This window comes from Zootoca vivipara, chromosome 17 (genome assembly GCF_963506605.1).
Source record: "Zootoca vivipara chromosome 17, rZooViv1.1, whole genome shotgun sequence".
In the NCBI taxonomy this organism is placed as follows: Eukaryota; Metazoa; Chordata; class Lepidosauria; order Squamata; family Lacertidae; genus Zootoca; species Zootoca vivipara.
The window spans coordinates 6,987,336-7,011,435 of NC_083292.1; the positions used below are offsets into that span (position 1 = coordinate 6,987,336).

At 42.4% G+C, this 24,100-nt stretch overlaps 1 protein-coding gene across 1 annotated transcript in view; it reads right to left on the minus strand.

Moving 5' to 3' along the window:
* The window catches only part of LOC118076152 (transmembrane protein 132D), a 334,703-nt gene that overhangs the window by 307,084 nt on the left and 3,519 nt on the right, over nt 1-24,100 (minus strand). The gene's annotated exons all lie outside the window — the stretch shown is intronic.

The following is a 24,100-nucleotide window of genomic DNA, read 5'->3' on the forward strand; positions in this document are numbered from 1 at the left end:
GGAGCGGCGGCGCTGGCAAACCGCTATGTACAGCGCATGTGCGGCGCCGCTACGTACAGTGCATACGTGTGACGCCGCACATGCGCTGTACATAGTGGTTTGCCGCCAGCGCCGGGATCCTCTGCTCGCAGCTGCAGCCGTGAACGAAGGATCCTCCACATGCAGCAGCGTGATGGCTGCTTGCGCCACCGCAAGCCCCCCATGTCTTGTCACCCCCGCAGACATGGCACCTGGGGCGCACCGCCTGCCCCACCCCCTGTTGCGACACCACTGGAAGGACACTTCTTTTATCATTTGAGAATTTTATTTTTTCCCCACAAGATATGCAATGAAACCTCAAAGTGGTCTACAAAATGAATGAAACAATAAAATTATCAAGAAAAAAAGAAGTTTTAAAACAACCATTTAAACACTTTGGAACTCCCTGCCTATTGAGGTCAAGCAGGTGCCTTAACTGTACACTTTTGGGCACCTGCTAAGAGATTATTTTAATATGCTTTAGCATTTTAACTTCTGCATATTTTAAAGTATAGTTGCAATTTTTTCTTGATTGTTTTATCTTGTTGCAAACAACTTTGAGGGTGTTTTTTTTACCATCAAGGGGTCTACAAATCTTATAGACTTATATTGATCAAAGATTCTTTCTGTATGCCACTGTGGCTGCTAGAATTTTAATCGCCCAGAAATGGAAATTACAAGAAATTCCATCAATTACCGAGCGGCAAACGAAGGTTCTAGAGTATATGGAAATGGCCAAATTAACCCACAGAGTCCGGGATCAGGACGATGAGAAATTTCGGTTAGAATGGAGTAAATTTATTGATTACGCTAAGGACAATTACAAGGGAATGAAATATAACTTTGTTATATCCTGCTGTGAAGCTGCCGCTGGGAGAAAGATCATCATTCTCCACCCACACTCCGACTCTGGAAGTTAATTTGACATCGCAGAGAATATCGTCCCACTGTATTTTGATTCCTCTGAGCTTCCCGCCTTGCATCCCCCCCTCCGAAGTCTCAATTTCAGGTACGTGGGCTGGTGATGCAGAGACACAACGCTTAAGATGTAGGTAGCTAGACAATTGCTAATTATAATGGGTTTTTTTTTCCAGGGGCTGACAGAAATGAACCAATTTATTTTAAGCCTTGCTGCCTTACCATTCATATGGGGGAAGTCTTGCTGGTGTGAAATTCAGAGGAACAATTTAAATGATAAAATGCCCCACCCCACAATACGAGACAAACAATGCTCTCTTATCCTAACCTACCTCACAGGGTTGTTGTCTGGATGGAGGATAGAGAGGGATGTGCTAAGTGTATGCAGAAAGCAGCCTGCTACACAAAGCTGTGATTTGCCTGCATTGCTCTTTTACCTCTGGCCCTGCCCTCCACTGCCAGGTGGCCCCCATAAGTTCACCCAAAAGGGATTGTTGGCCCCCATCCCTGGTTTTCACAGCTTCGGGCAGAGAAAGCTCTGCCTCATCCCCTGCTATCTGATCCTGGAGGTCCTGGGAGTTTCGCCTGAAACCTTCTTGCTCCTGGGTCAGTCGGTAGAGCATGAGTCTCTTAATCTTGGGGCCATGGGTTCGTGCCCCATGCTAGGCAAAAGATTCCTGCATTACAGGGGGTTGGAATAGAGGACCTTGGTAGGTCCTTCCAACTCTATGATTCTAGAAAGCTGCGACCCGTGTGTGTGTGTGTGTGTGTGTGTGTGTGTGTGTGTGTGTGTGTGTAAGCAATCCTAACTAAAATCTTCAAAGTCAAAGCAGTGGCTGAATACAGCATCATCTGGTAACTGTTGTTGTTGTTGATCAATCAATACTTTATTACGGCCATAGGCCCATATTAAGATATCAACACAAAACAATGTACATCATACAGCAGAACAAAACAGAATAAAAGAAGACAAAATGAATCGAATCAGTTCCATTCATATAAATCCTATCCCTATAAATATTATAAATTACAATTGTTGTTGTTGTTGTTGTTGTTGTTGTTGTTGTTACTATTATTACTATTATTTTAAATTATATGCCAAAATGGCTTCTAAGCAATTTTCAGCTGCAAAAGCAATCTGTAATTAAAATACACAAGAACAGGAAGCTATGTCTTCCAAGTGTGGAAAAGGTTTTTGTGGCACCTGGTGCAGTGGTAGATCCACAGACCAAGCGGTCAAGTGGGCAAGTATGGGGTAAGGTGAACCCGCAAGTAAAAACCATCCCAAACCTGGAACCCACACCGGCTGAATCAGATTTCCAGTAATTGAGATGCCTTGTTCCTGACATTTCCTAGGACTCATAGAATAAAATATACAAACAAAGTATGAAGATTTGCTCAGTTTGCATAATTTAACTCACTTAAATCAGCTTTTTTTTTTTGTTTTTCTTGTTCAAGCTTTGAAATGCTTAGGAGCCAAAAAGAATGTTCCTTTCTTTTTCTTTTTCTTTTGTAGTTGGCAAAATAGTCTTACAGCAGGATGTGAATTTGGCCCAGCACCTAGTGGTTTCCATCCCTTCCATTAAAGGAGGGTTGGGTCGGCTGTGGCCCAGAGCCACCTGGGACCCTCACCCTTATTGCACGTGGCCCTTGACCAAATTTCAAAAATTCTCAGAGTGGTTTCACCATCACCCCCTCTTCACAGGGAACTCTGGGAATGGTAGCTCTGGGAGGGGAATAGAGGGTGTCCCTGCAACTTTCAGCACCCTTAACAAACAACAGCTCCAATAATTCTTTAGGAGAAGCCATGACTGTTAAGTGTGGTATCATATTGCTTTAAATGTAGTACTTGTTTGCAAAATAATATAAAAAGCAGTTAAACATAAAAAACAGATTAAAAACAAACACGAAAACAAGCCAACAATCCCACACAGGTTACTCTTCAATGAACGTGGCCCTCAACATCTATATATATAAAAACGTAAAAATCGTGAAAGTGCGGGATCCATTTTTCTCCGTAACCGCTTGACCGATCGTCCTGAAATTTTGACACAACGATCCAGGCCACTCCCCGAGTGTTGTTAGAGAAAAAAATCCCTCAAATCTCACACCTCCGCAGGTACAAACCTCTTTTTCAACAAAGTAAAACAGTGCCCTCAAGTGGATTTCCTCCCACAGTACACCCCCTCCCTTCCTGTGAAATCTACACCACACCCACAAACCCCACCTCCACCATGAGATCCACCACTCACATACATACATCCGGCAGAGGTGTTGAAGACCAAACCAACTGAAAACAAGCCTTTTCCAGCAACAAGGCCCAACATTGCCAAGTGGAGGTAGGGGCCTGCCTTGGGGGGGGGATGGGGAGCCGAATAGGGGGCAGGGATACGTAATGGGTCAGAACAGGGTGGGGGGGAGACACAGGGATGAAACCTGCCCTCTCCACAGTATCTCACCTCGACGCAGGGGGACTCTGAGGCTCAGGGGGATCTGAAGGGGAGCTATTACCCTCCATTTCACAGACTAATGCACAGCAACGTGTGCAGGGCCAGCTAGTTTAAAATAAAAAGTTTGCTCAGCTGCCTTCAAGTCAGCCACCTTCGAACACAACAGCCTCCCCCAGCTGTTGGTTTAATGTTTGTTTTTTTTCCTTTCCTTTTTATCAGTCAGTTGGGGATTTAAGTACATCACAGTGACATCTCCCACTATTAGGTAAAAGTGTGATGGATGAATGAAGCAGCACCTGCAAACAAGGCTCCTCGCAAGTTGTCAATGCCAATCACCCTTACCATCTGTCTTCCATTTATCTGGCGCAGGCCTGACAGCCCTCTCTCATATTGTTTCATTTTCTTATCACTGAAGAACCTCTAATGTTTTCTCTATAGATGCCCACAAAAGGTATTGGAATGCCAAAGCAGATCACACAGAGGGAGGGAGAGAGGCAATATCCCAAACCCACCAGTTCCAAAAGTGGAGCTCGTATATATTTAAAAGCAATCACTCACACAGCTCCTTCCCACCTACCCCCCCCCCACACACAAAAACACCCAACAACAACCCTAAACAGCCTGCAGTTATTATGGGCCAGAAAACGGTTAAGCTGATTTCTGCTGAAGTTCCATTTTGCCACCATAATGAAAACTTTATTGCAAAAAGTCAGCTCTTCCCACATCTCTGCCCCCCCCTCCTTTTCGTCTAACCTTTGAGTGTCTCCACTTTATAAAAAGGAGCAGTAATTCTGAGCCAGGCTCATTTGGACAATGTAATGATAAAAAGCAAAACAAAAGATAACACCATATTTTTACACATATTGCTGGCCCTGCCTTGGATCATTCCAGTGGTCCATTGTTGGAATCTTATTACCTATTATTATTTTGAACACAGACTGAGATTCCCAATAACTTTGTCTCTTTACTTCATCAAGGGAGACTTAGAGAGGTCATGGTTTGCCCAATATATTTTGCTGCCTGAATCGGAAGTATAAAGGCTTCCTCTTCCCCAAGTCAGTTACATCTAGGGATGGAAGAAGCCATTATGTTCTGTTCCGCCCTATATTCTTCACATGCAGTGCTGCTTCCTTTCCACTGGAGTTCATCTTCTGCCCAAAACAACATTGTTCATCTTGCTGTGCATTGCAGTGCAATTATGCTACTTAATTATGTAATTAAAACTCTTATTTGTCCCACTGTCTGCTGTCATGAAATTATGTAACTTACATAATAAATTATATAAATTGTGGTTACGTCATTCCACCCCATTCATTTTAGTGCAAACGAAACACATTGCTAATGCAGGGAAAATATATCCAATTAGATATTATTTCTGGACAATGGAGGGGGCTTAGCTGCCTCACCTCTACCTCTGAGTCAAAGAGTCATACAACAGGAAAGGATCCTAAAGATCATCTAATCCCCTGCAATGCAGAAATAACCATCCAATCTCTGATTAAAAACCTCTGATGAAGAATATTCCACAACCTCTTGAATGAGATATTCAAACAGCTCTTACCACCAAAATGTATAGTCAGATGTAAATTGAATCAATTGGTTCAGGTCCTACTCTCCAGAGCAGGAGAAAACATGTGACAGCATTTTAGTTATTTGAAGATGGATATCCTATCTCCTCCAAGTCTCCTGTCCTCCAGGCTACACATATCCAACTTCCCCAACCATTTCTCGTAAGGCTTGGTTTCCAGACCCTTCGTCATTTTGGTCATTCTCCTCCACACACATCCCAGCATGTCAATATCCCTCTTAAATTGTGGTGACCAAACTGGACAAAGATTCCACGTGTGGTCTGATCAAGGCAGGATACAGCGGTCTGTTGATGTAGCCTAGAATGTTGTTGTTGTTTAGTTGTTTAGTCATATCCGACTCTTCGTGACCCCATGGACCAGAGCACGCCAGGCACTCCTATCTTCCACTGCCTCCCACAGTTTGGTCAGACTCATGTTGGTAGCTTCGAGAACACTGTCCAGCCATCTCGTCCTCTGTCATCCCCTTCTCCTTGTGCCCTCCATCTTTCCCAACATCAGGGTCTTTTCCATGGAGTCTTCTCTTCTCATGAGGTGGCCAAAGTATTGGAGCCTCAGCTTCAGGATCTGTCCTTCCAGTGAGCACTTGGGGCTGATTTCCTTCAGAATGGAGAGGTTTGGTCTTTTTGCAGTCCATGGGACTCTCAAGAGTCTCCTCCAGCACCATAATTCAAAAGCATCAATTCTTTGGCGATCAGCCTTCTTTATGGTCCAGCTCTCACTTCCATACATCACTACCGGGAAAACCATAGCTTTAACTATATGGACCTTTGTCGGCAAGGTGATGTCTCTGCTTTTTAAGATGCTGTCTAGGTTTCCAATTGCTTTTCTCCCAAGAAGCAGGCGTCTTTTAATTTCGTGACTGCTGTCACCATCTGCAGTGATCAAGGAGCCCAAGAAAGTAAAATCTCTCACTGCCTCCATTTAGGTGATGGGACCAGTGGCCATGATCTTGGTGTTTTTTTTTTATGCTGAGCTTCGGACCATATTTTGCGCTCTCCTCTTTCACCCTCATTAAAAGGTTCTTTAATTCTAGGATAGCATTAGTTTTTTCTGCTCCTGCTTCAGACTGTTGACTCATGTGAAGCTTGTGGTCTGCTAAGACCCCTAGATCATTTTCACATGTACTGGCTGGAGGGTAAATGGCCTTGTTGCCCATACTGGTGGTTGCTCCCTGCCTCAGCTATTCCACTGATTATGTGTGGCCTTGTTAAAATGATATACAGCAGTGGATTTTGCATAAACTTTCCATTTGTTGCTCCACCCACTTTTGCCTCTGGCCCTGCCCGCTACTGGTATGTGGCCCTTGGAAGGTTGCCCAGAAATGAATGAGGCCCTCAGAACAGAAAGGTTTCCCCACTCCCAAGTTAAAGAAAGAAATAGTTAACCATACAGATTTCACAGCAAAGATGCTGACATGACAGCACGACATTCACTCTCGGGCGCCTTCCCCAACCAGGGCCAGCAAGACCTTTGTTGATGCATCTTGCTTTCCAACCAATAGCTACAGTTCTACATGTCCAAGTCAAGGAGTATTCAGTCTTCATTTGTCAGCTTTCTTTCTCCATTATTCAGAATGTGAGGTAGTCCTCCTAATTTATTAAGTTAAACAGGGACAGCAATTAAATACTGGGCAAAAGAGCGATCTATCATAATGCCTTGGCTACTTGCCCACATTTTCCCTGCTAATGTCTCTACTGATCACCTGCCAAGCACTTGGCAATTATTTCATCGCATGATGTTCCTTTACAGTGCTTCTGGGATCTTGGCACTAGCAAAGTAATTGGGAACAGGGCGGTGGAGAGGGCATAGCTTCAAATAGTAATTGGGGGGCACAGTCCCTGTTGCAGGCTCTGCAGAGTCATTTCTAGGCCATGCAGATTGTGGAAGCTGGGCATATGAAAGTCCTGGTGCAGGCTGATAAACAGTGAGAGTCACTGTGATGTAGCGGTTAAGAGCAGTAGACTCGTAATCTGGTGAACCGGGTTCACTTCCCCGCTCCTCCACATGCAGCTGCTGGGTGACCTTGGGCTAGTCACACTTCTCTGAAGTCTCTTAGCCTCACTCACCTCACAGAGTGATTGTTGTGGGGGAGGAAGGGAAAGGAGAATGTTAGCTGCTCTGAGACTCCTTAGGGTAGTGATAAAGCAGGATATCAAATCCAAACCCTTCTTCTTCTAATCACCTGCGGTGAGTAGAAGCCATCCCCGTGTGATCTGCTATGGAAGATGTTGTGAATTTCAATAGAGTTGATTGTTGTTGTTTTTCTCTCTCAAGCTATCAATGTGCTACTAATAACAACTGAAAGTATGGGGAGGGATATACAGCAGGCACACAGGCATCGTGGAGTCTCCTGGCAGACATTGCATTCCCAGGGCAGGGCAGGGCAGGTACACTGGCAGTCAATTTCTCACTCCCTGTGAAATATTTCTATATACTTATGATCCCCCCCCCACCCTCCGGAGATTTCTTGTAAATATGCTAACCTTTGGGCTCCCTTGAGCACTCCAATATCTCCTTCCTGTTTCATTGTGGCCACTGTTGTGTATTGAGTCAAAGGATTTTATATCTGCATTAGTATTGTCTGTATGTGCTTTAGGGTTAAGTAACTGCCTTTTGGTTCCAGAAGGTACAGCTGCTATTGGTTCATTTAAGCTGCTGTATTTGGATCCTCCGTCTTATTGGTTTCCTCCAAAAGGCAGCACTGTGATTGCCTGATATTGTTCCTTCCAAAATGTATCCCTTTCTAGCTAGTCCCCCGTCCCTATTAATGTAGCTTTCCTCTCCTCAGAGCTCAGTCTTGTTTGCTTTAATAAAGAAGTTCTAGAGAACTGTCTCCAGCATATTATGTCAAGAGAGCTGAAATCACGAACCCCAAGTCACAACAGCCACTTTTGGCTATGGCCCTAGAAGCAATCATCAGTCTTCTTCTTCTTTGGTGATTTTTGGCGACTGTCTTCCATAAACACGGTTTTAACAATGAGTCCGTAAGTGACTGTGGAGGCCAATTCTGGATCCACACGTCCTTCCACAGTGGGGACATTGGTTTCCAGGTGGGAGTTGATCAAGGTGTGGATTTGCCAAGCGTGCCTTTCTCTTAGCACGTTTCTCCTTTGTGCCCTGAGGTTTTTTTTTTCCTGTAGACCATTTGCAGTCGTTAACGGTCATCAACAGCTATCAGTCTGTCAATCACCCACTCCCTCCACCCTTCTGAGTAATACCTCCCCCCCCCCACCATCTGACTATATATAAGTGGGACTTCTGCTTCAGTGTATCTGAAGAAGTGTGCATGCACACGAAAGCTCATACCTATGACAAAATTAGTTGGTCTCTAAGGTGCTGCTGGAGGGAATTTTTTTAATTTTGTTTCGACTAAGTCAGACCAACACGGCTACCTACCTGTAATTCAAAGCCCATGACACCTTTGATAAAGGCTGTTCTCCAACTGGAGCACTCACAGGCCAGTGTTTCCCAGTTGTCAGTGTTTATACTACCTTTTTAAAGATTTGCCTTGAGACAGTCTTTAAACCTCTTTTGTTGACCACCAGCATTATGCTTTCCATTTTTAAGTTTGGAATAGAGTTTTAAGTTCGGAATAGAGCTTTGGAAGACAACCATCAGGCATCCGCGCAACATGACCAGTCCAACGAAGTTGATGTTGAAGAATCATTGCTTCAACACTGGTGTTCTTTGCTTCTTCCAGTACACTGATATTAGTTCCCATGTCTTCCCAAGTAATGTGTAAAAATTTTCGGAGACACCATTGATGGAATATTTCGAGGAGTTGAAGATGGCATTTATAAGTGCTCCATGTTTCACAAGCATATAGTAAGACTGGTAGTACAATAGCTTTGTAAACAAGCATTTTGGTCCAGTCCTCAAACACTCTGCACTTCAATCGAGAGAAAGCTGCATGCACAGAGCTCAGGCGATGCTGGATTTTCGCATCATTGTTGGCCCTTGTGGAAAGGTAAAGGTAAAGGTAAAGGGACCCCTGACCATTAGGTCCAGTTGTGAACGACTCTGGGGTTGCGGCGCTAATCTCACATTATTGGCCAAGGGAGCTGGCATACAGCTTCTGGGTCATGTGGCCAGCATGAAAAAGCCGCTTCTGGCGAACCAGAGCAACACATGGAAACGCCGTTTACCTTCCCTATTTATCTACTTGCACTTTGACGTGCTTTCGAACTGCTAGGTTGGCAGGAGCAGGGACCGAACAATGGGAGCTCACCTCGTTGCGGGGATTTGAACCACCGACCTTCTGATCGGCAAGCCCTAAGCTCTGTGATTTAACCCACAGCGGAACCCGCCACATTCCATCCAGGTGCAAAGCCAAGCCAATGAGGGGTGTGGCGTGGATTGAATCCTGAGGGCTGGATAGAAATGTTTCAAGGACCACATTTGGTCCCCCAGCCTGATATTCCCTACCTCTGACATAGCATTTAATCCTGCTATCTACTTGCACTTTGACGTGCTTTCCAACTGTTAGGCGAACAACGGGAGCTCACCCCGTTGTGGGGATTCGAACCGCTGACCATCTAATCGGCAAGCCCTAGGCTCTGTGGTTTAACCCACAGCGTCATAACTTTCCACAAATGATTGACATTTTCCAACTATTATGGGTGCATGGGTGCATTCCTTGAGTGAATCCCAAGGCACTTTGGAGGGATTTTGGACCTCATAGCACCTCAGCAATTTGAATGCCAAAATAAATGCTATACACAATAAATGCTATACACAAGTGTTTCTAAAAGCAAAACTAGTGTCTGTAACTTTACCACCAGGCATAGGCAAATTTGGCCCTCCAGATGTTTTGGACTACAGCTCCCATCATCCCTGACAACTGGTCCTGTTAACTAGGGATGATGGGAGTTGTAGTCCCAAAACATCTGAAGGGCCAAATTTGCCTATGCCTGTTTAACACAGAAGGAAAATGCCAGAGGGAGGAATTAGATGAAACACCAGCCTAAGGAGAGAAAGAGATATGTTCTGACTGACAGGTCATGCTTACAATCAGAAGGAATTATTTTACCCAAACTCTCCAATCCATGTGCCCCCTACCCCCAAACAACTTTAAGAGTTTATAGCACAAAAAGCAAATGCAGGAGCTATTTGCCTGTAATTGGACAGGTTTCTGACCTATCTACTATTTTCAGATCAGTTGCCCATAAGACACACGGGGAGACTGAGTGAATCCTCTTTACCCACCCAAAACTGTAAAGGCTACAGGGAAAACCACTGAATTTTCTCATTTGTTTACTGTAGTGCCATGTTTGGCATCCATTTAATCTGGCAAGATTCATCCTCTCAGGTAGGGTTACCATCATGCCTGCAAATTTCATCCACTTAACCCAGATATTATTATTTTTTTAAGTTATAGAATCTTTCTTCACAATCACCTTTTAAAAGGTGTTTTTAATGTGCCCCCTACCCCCCCAAAAAAATTCTTGCTTGCCTATAACTTGGGGGCAATAATTCACTCTGGATGAGCTACTATGCCTACAAAGTTCATCCACGTCTGTTGAAAGGGAGGTATAGTCATTTTTATGGTATAGCCATTGTTATTTCCAGTATTGAAGAGGACAGGAGGCACAAATCCTTGTCTCACACCCCCCTCTGAAGTAAACAGCTTTGGATCCTGAACTAAATCAGGCCGCTGTAGATCATTGTACAAAGCGTTGAATCAGGATCCAGGCCCAATCTTGCAGCCAATTCGTAACCCTAGCATCTACTTTCCCAAATAAGCTTGTCGTCAGACCACAAAAGATGAGCAAATCTTCCCATTATTCAACTCATCTCTAAATTCAGCTGTAGGAGGTTAGAAAATAGATGTCTTTGTGGACTGAGATAGGGAAAAAAAACCAATGCACTTGAGAGATGGTTGGGAAGTAAAAGCACAGCTGTCGGTGTCTTCAGGGAAGGGTGAATGAGAGAGAGAGAGAAAAGATTTGTTTCTAAGTGCAGGAGCTAATAACTCCCATTTAACTGGGTAATGGTGATGGGGGTGAGCACGCTCAGGAGCGCCCCCCCCCCCCGGGCTGGCTGTCACAGCTACAGCTTCTCCCAAGCATTCTCAGCAGTGAAGTCTGGAATTGCTTTGACTAGCGCAATGGAGTCTTTTGGTGAAGGGCCGCTGTCTCTGCTTTTCAAGAGGCTCACTCCTCCACTGCCCACCAAGGAGGGAAGGCAGGCAAGTTACTTGGTCCCTCAAGCAGAGAAGCCTGTCTGGTCTTAGCCAGAGTCTCCGGCTTCTCTCTGTCAGAGGTTGATGAAGTGAGGGGGGAAGGGGCCAGACATCTGGAACCATCACTCTAAAGGCAACTTCTCATTGGGTTCCACTCTCCACATCTATACACCCTTCAATCGAGCAAGAAAACAGTGCGCATGACATGTGCACTGGCACACGGGAAGAGATGGCTCAGGTCTGATTTGTCAAAGATTCAGACTGTGGATACAGTGGAACCTCGGTTTATGAACACCTCGGTTTACGAATTTTCGGTTTACGAACGCCACGGACCCATCTGGAACGGATTAATTCACTTTCCATTACATTCAATGGGAAAGTTCGCTTCAGTTTATGAACGCTTCAGTTTATGAACAGACTTCCGGAACCAATTACACCCATGCTTCAGATTAAGTACGCTTCAGGTTGAGTACTCCACGGACCCGTCTGGAACAGATTAATCCACTTTCCATTACTTTCAATGGGAAAGTTCGCTTCAGTTTATGAACGCTTCAGTTTAAGTACTCCGCAGGCCGTCTGGAACAGATTAAACCACTTTCCATTACTTTCAATGGGAAAGTTCACTTCAGTTTATGAACGCTTCAGTTTATGAACAGACTTCCGGAACCAATTGTGTTCATAAACCGAGGTACCACTGTACTAGAATGAAGATCAGTGGATGAAGGCAGAGGTTTTAAACCTTTTTGAGTCCACGGCTCCCTTTCCTGTCTCTTTTGTCTTCGACGCCTCATTTGTGGGCATTCATCCATGCAGCAGATCCTCCAATAAGCACATCAAGGGCAGGACTGCAAATGCCTATCCAAACATACAAGGAAAGTATCCCATACAATCGTACCTCAGAAGTCGAATGGAATCCATTCCGGAAGTCCGTTCAACTTCCAAAACGTTCAGAAACCAAGGCACGGCTTCTGATTGGCTGCAGGAAGCTCCTGCAGCCAATCGGAAGCCGCAGAACCCATGTTGGATGTTCGGGTTCCAAAGAACGTTCGCAAACTGGAACACTCACTTCCGGGTTTGCGGTGTTCGGGAGCCAAAACATTCAACTCACAAGGCGTTCGACTTCCAAGATACGACTGTATTTACAAAAAGAGACTACTTGCCCCCGGGAGCGTGTATCCTTTCAATGGAGCTGTGCACCAGATCTAGCCGAAGCCTGGTCATAAACTGGCCTAATAATAATAATAATAATAATAATAATAATAATAATAATAATGTGAAATGCATGCTGTAAGGTTAAAAGCCCTTTGATCTGCTCTCAAAGGGCTCTTCCTGTATTCTCTTGACTGAAGCTTGCCCACCCCACCTCTTCTCTCCCACTAAATAAGTAAAGAGAAACCGTTCAGGGAGACTCTGAGCACTTTCTCTGTGCGTGAAAAAAGAATGCTGAACTCTCCCTGCGGTTCCTCAGACTGGTGTGTGGGGAAGTGGGTGGGAAATATACTCCATGCTGCAGAAACCACAAGGAAATGTTCTCTCTCTCGCTCTCTCTCGCAAACACACATACACTCCCTGTCACCATATTGCAGATGCCTGTCTCTAGCGGCAGCAGGACTCTCTGTCCGAGTGGATGATTCAAGGCCAATGGCTGCTGGCAAAAAGGCTTTCACCATTGCTTTTGCTCCAATGGGCTGGAAATCTGGAAAAGAACAGATGGGATGCATGGGCTGTGCAGGTCAGGAGGTGAAGAGTGACATCCAGGCGAAGGAGTCACGGGGGGAGGAGAGGGGGACGCGCACACACACACACACACACACGAGTGAGCGCTGATGGTTTACGAATGTGCCCATGACAGGCCATTGGCTGCAGAAGCTCATTTGAAGCAGTGCCTCGTGCAAAATGTCCCTCCCCTCGTATGCTCCCATGTAGCCTCGCCATTCACTTACTCCTGCCGAACTCAAACAAGCCCATCTAAAACTGAGCCTCATTGCAAGGAAGAATTAGAAAACTAAAGGTCCATCTAGGCTGGCTAAGGATGGCTGAATCTGTCAATTAAGTTTCTCTCCGTCACTTCTTCCAATCTTAGGTTCAGGTCTCAAAATTTCCACAACATGTGTGTGTGTGTGTGTGTGTGTGTGTGTGTGTGTGTTTAAGTCTTCATGAAAATTCATCAGCAAACTTCTAACATACATGTCTGTAAGCAAATTTGCCCAATCTAGTATTCTTGCAAAGCAATTTTCTCTAATATGATGCATTCTCAGTGTTGTCTTCACTATTATGTAACTAGTTACAGGTAGGTAGCCGTGTTGGTTGGTCTGACACAGTCAAAATAAAAATAAAAAATCCTTCCAGTAGCACCTTAGAGACCAACTAAGTTTGTCATAGGTATGAGCTTTCGTGTGCATCTGAAGAAGTGTGCACGCACAGGTATCTGAAGAAGTGTGCATGCACACAAAAGCTCATACCTATGACAAACTTAGTTGGTCTCTAAGGTGCTACTGGAAGGATTTTTTATTTTTATTATGTAACTTTCATGCATACTTGATGCTAGCTTATGCATAACACACATTTCTTGGCTGGAGAATCGCAACGGAAATTTGTGGAAGTGCGAATCTCAAAGAATGCATGTGTTTGGGTTAATGTGTTGATTCAGAAAGTGTGAATTAGGTACATGCACATTTAAATACAATCTGAACTGACTCCCCGCCTCCAGTCCTGCTGCCCGCAATGGCCAAACAGATAGGAGCATGATCACTATCGCCAGGATTGCATGAACAGACAGGGACAGTGAAAAGGGGTGAGTGGGGGCATGCAGTTTCTCTCCCACACCCCAATTTTGAGCTGAGCTTTCAGCTAAGCACTGCCAGCTGTCAATGATTTCAAGGCTGGGCAAGCAATGCCTGAGGCGTCATGAGCTACCTAAGACCTTGTGCATTGAAGGTCTCAGTCACAGCCATCTTCAGGAACAGGAAGGGGACAAGGAAGTGTTAACACAGGCTCCTGTGACTGGAATCTATTATGAGGCCTTTGGATTGGCCATAACCAGAGTCATAGTCACTACCAACTTAATGTCATCGGGCGCCCTGGTGCAGGGATCCCTCGGGCACCCCCCTCTCTTTTTTTGAAAAAAAGGAAAGCTCTTACCTGGCGTACCGTGCGACGGGAGCCTCACGGCGGCCCCCACACCTCACAGCGGGGCCACGCTGCACCTTCCCCACTTGCTGGGGCGCCCCCTCGGCACCCAGGCACCCTGGTGCCACTAGAGTCAATGGGCAAGCCGCCCCTGGTCATAGCTAGGGGGCAGGAGGCAGCCTATGTTTTTTATTATGTTTCTATCACTGACATTTTGTAATGTGCTTCTAACATTGTACACATAATAAGAATAATAAAACATTGATGTTCCACCCCGCCACAATTTAACACACCAGGGAGGTGACACAAGCCAACTTACCAAACCCTGCTTAAATATTGTCAGAGACAAAGCACTGCTTCATTCTCTTTTGAGTTCTGCAACACATTTTTCAGACGTGTCAAGAAACTGCAAAGCCTGAGGAATCAAGGGAGCTTTCTCCTCCAAACAGCTGCTCAGGCAGGGTTTGGTTTACAAGCAGAGGGTTTCAAACATATGATATCTGCATACATAAACAGGGATGCCCAGGACAATGTTTTCTGTTAGTTAACCAGAAGCCCGTTCTAACACTGGTCCACAGTGCAGCCTGTCAGCCATAAGGGATGGTGCGCCAACTAGCAATCTGGCTCAATATGGTCACGTGGACAGTTCAGGTGGGAGAAGGGGAACGAACCATCTTGTTGTTGTTGTTTTTTTAAAAAAATAATTTTTATTGAGTTTTACATAGAGAAGGAAAAAAAGGAAAAGAAAAAAAAGAAATTTTTTTAAAAAAGAGATACAAAAATACAAAATGCAAAAAAGACAATGTATATCACCTCTTACTTCTTCAAACATCTTCACTTCCCCTTCTTACAGTCCTTATTAATAATTAACTCTTTCCATTTCCAAATCTTATCTAGACATCATAAAATTACGTCTTATGACTTCCGGCCAGGGTGCGCTAGAGGACGAGTCACGAAAAAACAAAGCTCCGTAAAACCGGAGCGGTTTTTAGCTCAGCGATCGGCCCGAAGGGGGGGTCAAGACACCAAAACCCCCCAACTTGAAAGGAGAGAGTGCGGGTCCCTCTCCGATTAATAAAAAGTTGACGAGGAGGCAGAACTTCGTCCCGGCACCATTTGGTGTAGAGGACGAAGAGGAGCCGACGCCATAGACCACGGTCGCGCTGAGGAGGCGTCCTGAAAAACTCGCAATAGCGAGCACCCTTGGCACTCCGACTGAAAGAGACTTTAAGAGGGCGACCAGGGAGGAAAAGTAAAAGGATTCCAAATCAACCTTGCTGGAACCCAGGTCGATACAGCGAAGTCGGTGAGTTACTTACAGACGCGGAGGGAGATTGCTACAAACAGGACTCCTTTTAAGCACTCAGTAGATAGCCGAAAGCGGCAAGAGTGAAAGCGCTTCACAGGAAAAAGGGGTCGGGAGAGAAAGAAGTGAATTTGAAACAACAGAATCAGAGGCTGCGACCATCTGAGAAGTGTGTAACTTAACAATCTACCGCGACCTCCGTAAACTACGCCGGTGAAGGTAAAAGGTAAAACTTCAAAAGATCTAAAAGAACGCTACATAGAGGGGAGGAGGCGACGCAAGAGACAGAATAGGAGAGGTGGTGAAGGACGCGGGGGTGGACAGGAAAGAAAGAGAGAAAGAGAGAAAGGGGACCGAGAGAAAAAATGGCGGATAAGATCTAAAAACGCCGTTAGAACTGCAGAGTCATAGCTTCCGCCTTCTTCACGGAAAGGGAGAAGTGAAACCCTCCCCAAGCTCACAACATAAAATAGCGACATCTGCTGGAGGTTTTGAATTATGAACTGTGTGCAACTATGCTATTTTAATCTAGAAATCAAGGACTAAATTATCTTCTTAAACCCTACCCCCAAGGCAATTTCCGAAATACTGTGTGACTCCCCCCCATGGATTCTTAACCTTAGGGGTGAAGGGGACTCCCTGCAGACAAGTGATAAAGGGCTAAGAAAGAAATATTTGCCAAGAATATCTGCCAAGAATATCTGCCAAGAATATCTGCCAAAAATATTTGCCAAGAAAATAATACTCAAAATAACCAGAAATGGGAAGTAAAAGAACTCAAGCCCAACTACCAAGAAGACAATCCCTTACACAGGAAAATGATGCTCTAGCCGATATCAAGGAGCTCATTGCAGAAATGAACTCATCACATAAACAACTCATCACAGATATGAACAAAACACTGAACGAAAAGCTAGACACAGTGGAGGCCAAGATCGAAAGCAATTCTAAGTTCATAGTGGAAATATCTGGCCAAATTAAAGAACTCTATGGGAAGAATAAAGAATTAGATAAATCAATGAAAGACTTAAATGTCAAGGTTCATAAACAAGAAGAATCTATTAAGAAAATTGTGACAGACCATAAAGAAATGAAAGAGCTACGCGATGAGGAAGAGAAGGAAAGACAGAATATTACAAAGATGCAAGAGAACTTAGCAGACCAAGTAGCTTTATTAGAAATGAAGCAGAAATCCCTGTGGCTAAGATTAAAAGGTGTGCAAGAAACACAAAATGAACATCTGAGCGAAAGAATTACCAAAGAACTGGCAAACTGGTTAAAAGTAAAAGAAGATGACCTAGTATTTGACATAGATAAAATCTACAGGTTACGGACAGATAAAGCAAAAGGCAGGAAAGGACCAAGTGACTGCATGGTCATCTTAAACTCAAGAGTATTAAAAGATAGAATTCTGCAAAGGAAAAAGGAGGAAGAATTAATAATAGATGGAAGAGTGGTGGCCATATTTAAGGAGGTACCTAAAAGGTTTGTCCTTAAAAGACAGAAATATAAAGAGTTAACCGAAGCCCTGACGAGAAGAGGCATATGGTTTCAATGGGAGTTCCCAGAAGGCCTGACTTTTGTCTTCAAGGAAAGAAGGAAGACGTTCAGAACACCAGAGGACGCTGACAAATTCTTAAGAAGATTAAAGAACGAAGTGGGCGAAGAGGAAGAGGGAGGGAAAGAGGTTACGGGTTGAAAAGATCATTGACTATCGAAAGACCAGATAGGAAGTGAAGTGGAAGAGACAGTATTGGGAAAATTGAGGAAGTAGGAAGATAGGAAAGGGACACAGCATTTTAAATTGCATGTTGTGATTTATGATTTAAGATTTACGATTTTTCTTTAGTTCTTTAACTTTTTTGATTTCTTTTGATCTCCTCGGTTAACTTCCTAACAAGTTTGCCGTTAGAAACAACAAAACAAGAAGCCACTCCTTTTATTTTAGGAAAATCAGGAACAGCTGTTTGATTTCTATATCTCTATATTCCCTTATATCTAAATAAAGAATCATGTATAATTTGATCTCCTGGAATATAAATGGCCTGAACAAAAAATCGAAAAGGAATAAAATAGAACATTTATTGAAGAAAGGGCGCTGGGACATAATGTGCCTGCAGGAGACGCATATCTCCCGCAGGCACGAAAGGATCCTAAAAAATGAGAGATTGGGAAATGAATTCATCTCAGCGGACGAGAAAAATAAGAGGGGGGTGGTAACATATGTAAATCCAAAATTTAAAGCGGAAAAAGCATTTCAAGATAAAGAAGGAAGGGTGGTTGGAACAAGAATACACTTAAATAGTGGGAGAATATTGGTGGTCAACATATACGCACCAAATGGCTGCAAATCAGCATTCTTTGATAAAATTGGAAAATTAGTGGGAGAAAATTGGAATGGGGAAGAATTGATTCTGACAGGAGATTTAAATGGAATAATTAACAAGGAATTAGACAGAACCAATACGGGGAGGAAAAAAGGTGGGAAATTACCCAAAAGCTTTTTAGATCTAACAGCAAATTATGATTTAATAGATATATGGAGAGAGAGAAACCCAACGGGGAAAAAATATACACATTACTCCCTGGCCAAAAAATCAGCAGCGAGATTGGATGCGATATGGTTGACCAAGAGTATTTGTCCAAAAATAAGAAAATGTGAAATAATGTCTAAACTGATAACTGACCACAACCCAGTGATGGTGGGAATAGAAGATGGGCAAAAGGGTACTAGGAGATGGAGACTGGATGAGGATTTGTTGAGGGATGAGGGATTTGTAGAAAGAATGAAACAATCATTGAAAGAATTTTTTGAATCTAACATGAATGGAGAGACAAAATTAACAACAATATGGGACGCTAGCAAGGCTTTTATAAGGGGTCTATACATTCAGCAGAAAGGAAAGAAACAAAGAGAAAAGAAGGCTAGGATAGAGGAAATTAAAAAGAGAATAGAAGAAAAGGAAAGAGAACAAGTAAAAAACCCATCAAAAAAACAATTGGCGAACCAAATAAAAATTTTACAGAAAGAATTGGAGAGTGTAGTTAATCAAGAAATTGAGAATAGAATTAAATGGCTCAACCAAAGAAATTTTGAATGGGGTAATAGAACAGGTAAACTCCTCTCGTGGCAACTGAAGAAAAGACAAAACGAGAAAATTATAACATGTGTTAAAGATGAAGGGAGAAATTGGACAAAAAAGGAGGACATAAATAGATGTTTGACAAAATTCTATAAAAGTCTATATGAGAGAGGGCCAGAGGACAAAGGGGAGATAAAGAAATATCTAGGAAATTACAAAGGGAAAGTTATAAATGAGGAAGAGAGAGAATTCCTAAATAAGAAAATCACAAAACAAGAAATCCAAACAGCAATCGCCAAAATGAAATTAGGAAAATGCCCCGGCACAGACGGGCTGGGAAGTCAGCACTATAAAACCTTTCAGTTAGATCTAATAGAGATATATTGGAGATTGGTAAATGAAGCACTAACCGAAGGCAATATTCCGCAATCCTGGCAGGAAGCATACATAACTTTAATACCAAAAGAGAAAAAAGAAGAAGTACATGTGGCAAATTTTAGGCCTATATCATTATTAAACGTCGACTATAAGATTTATGCAAATATATTGGCAGAAAGATTGAAAAAGATACTAAATAGAATAATTGACCAAAACCAACAAGGGTTCCTGCCAGGAAGAAAAATTGCAAATAATATACGGATATTTTTAAATATGATAGAATTCCTGGATTGGAACCCGGGAAAGAAAGCGGCGTTTATCTTTCTCGACGCTGAAAAAGCTTTTGATCGCTTATCATGGGAGTTCATGAAAGGCGCTATGGAAAAGATGGGTATCAAGGGCAATTTCTTACAAAGTATAAAAACCATTTATAAGAATCAGTCAGCAAAGTTAATTGTGAATGGAAACATATTAGAAAAGTTCGATATTGGTAAGGGGACAAGACAAGGCTGCCCACTCTCGCCCCTATTATTTATATTATCAATTGAATATCTGTTAAATGAGATCAAACAGGATGAGGGAGTAAAGGGCATTAAAGTTAAGCAGCACACAATAAAAATAAAGGCTTATGCGGATGACGTTATAATTATGTTGGAGGACCCAAAAGAGTCAATACTTAAATTAAAGCAAAATTTGGAGAATTATGGGAGAGTATCTGGATTTAAAGTTAATGCAAAAAAAACAAAAATTATGATTAAAAATTTAAGAGGAAAAGAAATTAAGGAGTTGGAAGAATTGGCAGAATGGCAAATTGTAAATAAATTAAAATATCTAGGCATAGAAGTAACATCAAATAATATTAACTTATTCGAAAATAATTACGCAAAATTATGGAAGGAAATAAAGGAGGATCTAGGTAGATGGGACAAACTATTCCTGTCCCTTTCGGGAAAGATTGCGGCGATTAAAATGGTGAACCTCCCAAAAATTATCTTCCTCTTCCAGATGCTACCCATAATAGGAAAAACGGAAATATTTGACGAGTGGAAAAGAATATTAAGTAAATTTATCTGGGCAAACCAAAAACCCAGGATACAGTTTAAATTATTGACAGAAGTTAGAGAAAGAGGAGGGTGGGGGGTCCCTGATTTAAAATTATATTACGCTGCAGCCGGATGGTGCTGGATAAAAGAATGGCTGATTCTGGAGAATCGAGAATTGTTGGAACTAGAGGGATTCAGACACGCCTACCTCTTGTTGGAGGAAAAAGGAAATCAAAGAGAATTTAAAGATCATGTTATCAAGAAATCCCTGTACCAGATTTGGCTCAAATATAAACAGCTATTGGAGCCATATAGCCCTTGGTGGGCGTCACCCACCGAAATGACAGCGATGAGCAGATACCCAATAAAGGAAAAATGGCCCACATACTGAGATTTACTGATACAAGATAAGGACCAACTCAATTTAAAATCATATGAAGAAATCAAAACACATTGTGCCAGTTGGTTACATTATTGCCAGGTACAGAGCATTTTCAAGATACATAGGGAAATTGGGTTCTCCAAAGAAAAGTCTAAATTACAAGAAATTATTTTAGATAATGAGAAAAAAATACTTGGAAAAGTTTATAGATTCTTATTGGACTGGGAGTTAAAAGATGAGCTTACAAAAAATACTATGATAAAATGGGCATCGGATATTGGCAGGCCGATTATGATAAATCAATGGGATAAATTGTGGAAATTCGACGCCAAATTTACAGCTTGTATATCAATTAAGGAGAATATCTTGAAAATGTTCTATAGATGGCATATGACCCCGGATAAGATCGCAAAATATTATAAAACAGGGGAGGGGAAATGCTGGAAATGTCAGGATAAAATTGGGAGCTACTATCATTGCTGGTGGACATGTCCGAAAGTGGCGGAATTTTGGAACCAAGTATATGAAGCGTTAAAAAAACTTTTAAAATGTACATTTAAAAAGACCCCTGAAACCTTTCTCCTGAGTATGACTCCATTGGATATACCAAAAGATAGAGTGAATATCCTGCTGTACGCCTGTGCAGCGGCAAGGGTATTGCTTGCATCGAAATGGAAAGGGGCTAGCTTACCTACGATACAAGAATGGCAGGAGAAGCTAATTGAATATTTAAAATTGGCAAAATTAACGGCAATAATTAGACACGTTCCGAGACAAAAGATAATGAAAGAATGGAAGTACGTTCAAGAGTATATGGAGAGAGAAAATATAAAGATTAATTTAGTGAAGTGCCTAGATTAGAATTTAAAAGGAGAGAGGAAATTAAATATGAAGTAAAAATGAGCTGTGGAATAGATTAGGAGGATCAGCAAGAAGAAGAGAGGAAACAAAGAAACGCGTGCTGTAAATAACAGGAAGTGATTTTTATTTGTATTTTTCTTTTTTTTTCTTTCTCTCTTTTTACTTTATTCGTGACAATATTGCTTATGTTTCCCTCTTGTTCTTTGTTTTTGTTTTTTCTTTTACATATTCATTGTGTACAATTTGAATATTCTTATTATTTTTGTTTTTCGTTTTCCTTAGTTATGTATGTGTTTTCATTAGTTATGTATGTGGTTTTTAAAAAATTTGAATAAAGATTTATATTAAAAAAAAATTAAAAAAAAATTACGTCTTATATCCCATTTCATAACCTTATTCTTAAATAATTCTTATTCATTGTATATAAAAGAGTGAAGGGAAGATAGAAAGAAAAAACCCAAAATAAAAATAAACAGACATAAAACATTATCATATTTTCCCATTTCTAATCCAAATGTTTCGGACTTCCTCATTTCCCCTTCTTGAGTTCCTTATCAATCACTAATTATTGCAGTTTCCAAATCTAAGATTACCTTCTTTCTTCCAATTTATAACTTCTTTTTAACCATTTACCCATCATACTTCTCTTTACCTTTATTACCCAATATTCTCTAGCCTTTTACCCAAAAATATTCATAATTAGTTTTCAAAATCTTCTTCCCCCTTTTTCTTCCCACCCTGAAAACTAAATCTACCCCTTTCCTTGGAATCAATGTCTCCAGAGATTTCAGCCAGCTCCTTAATACAAGGGGAACCATCTTGTTTTAGCCTGCTGGTGTCCGTTGATGTCAGGGACTGGGCAGAAGAGGAATGGTGGAGACCGCCTCCCCAGCCTGACCCTTCCAGAGAAGAGGAAGGCAGTTCAGAATCACAACAGGGGGGTTGAAGGAGGCCACAGCTCAGAGGCAGATGAGGGGGAAAGTTGGGAAATAATGGAAGAGAAGGAAGAAGAGGAAGCAATGGGGGGCAGCTGATGGACTCAGTGTCTTTAGAAAGCATTCCAGACTTCCTCTCTCCCAGAACCTGGCGAGTCTTGAAAGTAGGAGAGCAAAGAGCTCAAAGGCAGAGGGTGCTTGTCAGCACCCATAGAAGTGATATATGAGGAAGTGGGAGAGGTGGGGAGTGGAGATTCATTTGGGACAATGCCATTATCCAAGAGGCCGTGTTCCAAAGTCTCTCTCTCTGTAAATACCGAATAAAAAGCAGATGGTGAGAAACTTTCCTTGTCTTTGTACATTCCTGGGCAACGGGGAGTTGCTTGCAGCCACCTGACATTTAGGTACCCTTCAAGGGCATTGGCTGCCCTTGAGGTTCACTCTCTAAACTCTAGGATTTGAAGCCAAGCTGACTCGTCCCCCTGGAGCTATGGGGTCCGTGGGAGTGGTGGGGCAGCAACTCTTCCCTTCTCACTTCCAAGGTGTGGCCTGGGAAAAGGGATAGTGCCTCTGTTTCCGCAGGCAGGGAAATGTCACCCAATGGCGTTAGTTCCCCCTTCATAGTTTCTGCTGATCTCCTTATGTTCACTGAATAAAAGTGGCCCAGTTCAACCTCAACCTGTGTGTCTGTCTCTTTATTCAGTCATCAGGATGCAAATGCGTTCTTTCAGAATTAAACTGGTTCCAAGGTTATGGAACTGCCTGCCAGTGCACCTGTGGTTTAACTGAAATATTTTACACATTTACCTAGAAGGAACACAATTTGACATGTATAGGGTTGTGCAGTTTAGGCAAGTAGTGAAAACCATTTTTAAAAAATTCCAGGCAGGTTTTAGGGCTACAGGCTGGTATGTTTTGACAACTGTCTAGGATGATGTTTTCCTCTGTACAATGAAAGCATGTTTTTTTTTTCAATTTTTGCTATTTTTACTATCTCCCGTTGTTTCTACAGGTAGTATTTGCTTGCATTGTGATGTCATTCTGGCCCTATCCTGGTGTGTGTTCTTTATTATTTATCATTTATTATTTATTGCAAATACACAATATGTGTTTTACTTGCGATATTTTGGAAGAGTCAGAATGTTTTAAAAGCCCAACGTTGTATTTTTGGATGTTTGTTTGATTTGAGAAGCACTGGAAGATAGTGCTTGGGATGGCTTCTTACATTTTTCTTTTAAAGAAAGCATTTTTTTTAAAAAAAACACAGTAGTAAAAGAGATAACAGCAGCTTATAAACAGCATCAGCTATGATATCAGGTTCAGCCATTTAAAGCAAAACAAGGCAAAGTGTGAGTTTGTAACAACAACATGGTGGAAATAGAAAGGGGTGGGTGGGAAAAGGGACAACCTGAAGAGTCTCTCGTGTGTTCTAAATAATCTAGTCTCATTAATAGTCAAAATGCACCAAATGTGTTGGAATATACCCTAGAGATCAGCTACTCTAACCCCTTGTTCCAGGCGGCAATGCAGGATTGTAACTATTATATCCAGTCTGGTGGTTATCGGTTTTAAGCAAGGTGCATATTTTAATTATGGATTGATTATTATTTTATTATCTTGGTTTTTTTCTTCTTCTTCTTCTTCCTGTTTTTATGACTGTTTTTAAGTACAGATAGGGTGAACCTACATGAATCAGCAACTTGCCACAATCAGCCCTTTGTAACTTTCTTCGCTTTTAGGGCCTGTTACTTTTAAGGACCCAGGTGGCGCTGTGGGTTAAACCACTGAGCCTAGGGCTTGCTGATACGAAGGTCGGCGGGTCGAATC